General features: G+C 36.1%; 1 pseudogene; it reads right to left on the reverse strand.

Moving 5' to 3' along the window:
* Positions 1-962: 962 nt before the first annotated feature.
* LOC104853052 lies at positions 963-3,768 on the reverse strand (annotated as a pseudogene).
* Positions 3,769-5,150: the final 1,382 nt, after the last annotated feature.

Genomic DNA, 5,150 nt, shown 5'->3' on the forward strand with positions numbered 1-5,150 from the left:
AGGGATGGCATCTGATTCTTCTGGCTTCTGCGATCTGTACCTGCTGGTCTAATTTACTATACTTGCCAGATGGCCCCTGACTTTATAAATATCTTCTGTTCTACTTTACCCTACTTCTATTTTCCCAGGAAAAAAATCCATTTATGATAGACTAATTCATTTTAGCTGTTTATTTAAAGATTAAATTATGGAGAAAGACATGAAGTTATGCTAGGTACACACATGCACACATTAGAATATAGGAGCCCCTATAAATTGATGCAGGGGTGTGGGGAAATCCCTCTGAAAAATAATACAGCTTATAAAATTGAACAAAACCTAAAATGGGTATCAGTTTTCATAGTGACAGATACTGACCAAAGCTCATTTTCATATAATTTGTCAAAAAGTATCAAAGGGCTCTTTAAAATATTAAATTGGTTTCTGTACTTTCTACTAATGAAAACAGATAATTTTATTTAGGCAAGTAAAAATACATGTTCAAGACAAAACCACTGAAGAAATTTGCAAAAATGAATTAAACAGAATCAAGCATATCGATTACCTCATTTAAGGGAACTATTTCATTTGGAAGACCAATTTATGAAGACACTGGCTTCTAAATATTGACTACTTAATTACATAAAGATAAGGATCAATTTTGGAGCCAGTCCAGTGTAAGGAGGTCAGTGCAAAATACCTTATCTCATGTTCTTAACATTTATTAAATAATATAATACAGTACCATATTTTTTCCAAAATTTTATTTTATAAATACATCATTAATATGATTAAGAGAAATAATACAAAGATATCTTGAGCTGTACAAGTGCAGGCTTCCATGACAAACAACGGTAGAGGATGCTACCTTTTTTCTACATAGAAAATATTAATATCTAATGCAATTTTACCTAATTGAATCCCAGGCAAAGTGAAAGCTAAGACAGTGGAGATTTGTTATTTATTTATTTAATGGTCTCACTTCTATTAACTTTTGAAGGTTTACAGCAGTTAAAGTATTTTTGCTTCTATGTATGAAGGTAAAAAATCATTTTTTTCAAAAAATACAAGAGCAACCAATTTCACCATGGAGTAAAAGTAAAAACTGGGGTTCTTTTTTAAATTAGTCCAAAGTGACGTTTAGGAACTCAGTTGTAGGCTGCTGTGCTGACACCATGACAAACCAAAGTGTAGGGCTGGGTCCGGTTGTTTGGGTTTTCTTTTCAGCATCCAATGCTCACAGATTAAATTCTGGAAATGTTCCAATTGTAAGGCAGGGATCTGTTTGGATTCCACTGCTGGTACACTCCTTGGGTTGGATGCTGGAGGGTGAGGCACGTTTTGCCAGACCTATGTCGACTAGGTAAAAAAAGAATTAGAAGTAGTCATCAAGGTAAAAAAATTCATCTCCTCCTTGGTATTCCATTCCCTGGAAATCTGCTAGGTACAAGATACCTCCAATTCCACCAAATTCTTTAAAAAATTGGGATCCTTCTTCTGACTTATCTGTGACGATTTCCAATTTAGCTCCAAATTTTTATAGTTATTAGCAGATCATTCCAAAAGGGGAATGCTTTCAATCAGCTCATGTTCCTGTCCTGTCTGTCTGTGGAATGAGATTTATCCTTCTCTTGCTCTGGAGTTAGAGAATTTTCTCCTCTTCTGTGTTTTGGTTATGAAGAACATATCTCATTTATATCCAGATTTTCATACACTATTAGAATCTCTACAGCTCCCATTTCCAAAGCTTTTAGTGTATCTTCAACTCCAAAACAGTTCTTGCCCATGTCCTGGCTAATTTCATCAATGTATCATCCTATTAATTTCTTCTTGAGTGAATTTTACGCTGGAGAGGACTTCAGTAGATAACGCAATAGCTTGGTTGAATCCATTTGTACCACCATAGGATATATCAACTAACTTTAAAACTTACAGTTGCAACCTCTGATCAAACCTATCAGATTGACTTAGTTCAGTTTAAAAGTCAGCTGATCCAGCTAAAACAAGACCAGCCACATTCACTTTGTCCCCAGAAATAGCTGTACAGCAGTTTCTGCTACTTTCCGAACACAGTTATGTCACTTTTCCATTCTTAAACGGGCAAAATGCAAGGCTGAATGACCTCCTCTATCATGTTTCCTTGGAAGATCCACAGTGAATTTGTGTAGGACTTCTCTTGCATTTTCTCGGAGTGTGCCAAAAAGTGCACCACTACCATCTATTATAATGAAGCCAAACTTGCTGTTGCCTGAAAGTAGTGCCATAAGAGCCTCTATATGGAATTTCTTGTCACACAAATTCAATGATGTATTCATTGATTTGAAAGGCTCAAAGTCAATGTTGACTTTCTTTTCCTTTCCTTCTTCCATTACAATCGTTCCACAGTAAACAACCAGACCATTTGGAGGTACTTTGTTATAAAGTTTGAGTCTTTTCTTTTTCTCATTGAGTTTATTGGTACATTTTAGGTATACAGTACAGTTAAGATCTTGAGTCTTTGTTGTACAGATGTAATGGCTCCCAAGACTGAAAGGCATTTTACTCGTTACTTAATGTTAGATACAGTTCCAAACTCATCTGCTAACATTTTTGCCACTCGTGAAATCTGGCCTTTGGAATGATCAATAATACCATGCTGGTGCCATTGCTGTGGAACAAAGGATAACTTCTTAGCAGTTCAAACATCACCCGTGGGTCACCTCCAAATTCTTAATGAGCTTCTTGATCTTCCAGATCTCCATGTTCCTGTCGACAGCACAGGGGTCATCCGCTGTCTTCTCACCTCCTCCTCCCAAAGGGCCCAGTTCTGGGTGGCAGCAGCTACTCTAACATAGGACATCACCGCCCTCTCTCTAAGCAGCTGCACATTGAGATTTATTATTTAACACTTACATGACTTACCACTGTTCTAAGCACTCTGCAAATACTAGCTCATTTAATCATAAATTCATGTAACAGAACATTAACAAGAAAAAGAAAATATTGCTATTTTTCTCTCCACTTTGCATTCTTGCCCCATCATACAGTAAAAGGACAGTAAAAGGTCCAATGAAACAAAACTGGACTCATAAGATTGGAGCCACAGTAGTTCACGGTTATATTTAGGGTTTGTTATGATCTTGGACAGATTACTGGAACCAGAACTTCCTAAACCTGGGCAACCCTTAGAATCTGGGAGGATGCTACAGTGACATACCTTTGGCTTCACCCAACAGCTCTGATTATTGAGTGAGACTTGAGAATTTGAATTTCCCTTAACGCGATGCAGGCCATTTTGATGAGCTGTTGTGTTTGGGAAGCAGTCTTATCCTCTAAACTCCATAGAGAACCGGTATGACAATATGGTGTCCACAGGCTGGACAAGAAGGGTGGATTCCGGACACTGAAACTGTCATCATCCCAGTCTTTGTGTGTCCACAACAGAAAGGTCATTTGACATATCTAAGCCCAAACAGATATGTTCAGAAAGTTATCATATGTGTGACTGTCATCTTCACCAGCTACTTAGGCCTACCTGCTCCAACCCGAAAAATTATACTTACGTGTCCCGGAAAGTTTCTGAGGTGATCATAGGGGTTTTTTTTTCTCCTCCAAACTAAACATATTTTGTATTCATCCTTAAAAACATTTTCTGACTACTGATACCTGACATCATGAAGAAACAGCCACAATAAAACACATACTTTGAGTTTTTTTTTCACTGATGGTGACAAACTTTTAAACAACCCAACTATAAAGTTTTGTTGTTACTAGATAGTGTACTTTCATGCATGTGTGTGTTTTTATTGATTTTTGAGATAAGGTTGTCCAGGCTGGCCTCAAATTTGTGGTGATCTTCCTGCTTCAGCCTCCTGAGTGCTGGGATTACTCAGTCCTTCATATATTTTTATAAAATAAACATGTATGTAAATATGGGCACCTATGGTTATAAATATATTTAAATGTTTGCATATGTGCATGCCTGTCCAAGAAGAAATTCTGAAGCCACCAATCCAATGAAAAAACTTCATCAATTTTAGGGATAAACACTGAACAAACCTCACGATCTATTTCATTATGTATTTCTGATTAAGCACTAATAATGCAAATGGCAGGTTTGAAGTAATGTTCATCATACTGTTTCAAAATGTTTATTCTATAGAAACACGAGTGATGTTTTAAACACAAAATCCCATTTAAATGACTGCAGTCAATTATTCATTCATTCTGAAGCCTAAGTCTGACAAAACCACACTTACCTTATTTTCTACCAAAGCATACATTAGCTACAATAGTGGACCTAAAAATGGTAGTCACTAGAACTTCCCTTCTTTTACTTACTAACAATTATTTTGTTACTATATAAAGTTTTAAATGATAAAAAGTAAATTCACAGGTCAAGAAGAAATCTAGGCCTATTTTATGTTTTATTTTATTAATACAAGTTTGAAGTACATGAAGTTTATATTAACCTTAGGGAGTAGGTATAAATACATAACAAAACTTGATTCTTTTTAATCCCCTTCCTCTCTCCATCCACCTCTCTACCTCCATCTCTAAACCCGCTTTCTCCGTTTTCTCACTCTTATTGTTATTTTTAGTTCATTACAACATGTAATGCTTACACTCATTGTAGTTCTCCGGTATGCGCACATGGCACACCTTAAATCTTTTGCTTCCCCTTCTTCCCCACTTCCCTCCCCCTCCATCTCTTGGACCCCTTTCCATTTACTACTCCACTATATGGAAGGATAAATTCAAGACAGGAAATAGAGACACCTGGAGAATATATTAAGTGAAATAAATCAAACACAGAGTTTAAATATTGTATGGTGTCTCTCATTTGAATTAAGCAAAGTACAAATGAAGAGCAAAATAAAGGATTGATGGAAGGAAACAGGGAGATAGATCTAAGCCAGTTTTAAAACAGGATTTTTCATGTTCTCTGAGCTGCACAGGCAACAAATTTAGGAATGCTCATGAATTCTACTGGATATCAGTGCTAATTATTAATATGTATTTGTAATTATGCCCTTTCATCTAAGTACCTCAAAGACCTCTTAGAGCATTAATTTCTTATTTCTTATAATTTCTCTGAGAGACAGACTGGCATAAAGTTATTATTATCTTTATTTTATAGTCAGAAAAACTAGGGCATAGAAAGGTTAAATGACTTTGCTGGGGTCATAAGG

This window comes from Fukomys damarensis, unplaced genomic scaffold (assembly GCF_012274545.1).
Source record: "Fukomys damarensis isolate Sample0158 unplaced genomic scaffold, DMR_v1.0_HiC HiC_scaffold_17, whole genome shotgun sequence".
In the NCBI taxonomy this organism is placed as follows: domain Eukaryota; kingdom Metazoa; phylum Chordata; class Mammalia; order Rodentia; family Bathyergidae; genus Fukomys; species Fukomys damarensis.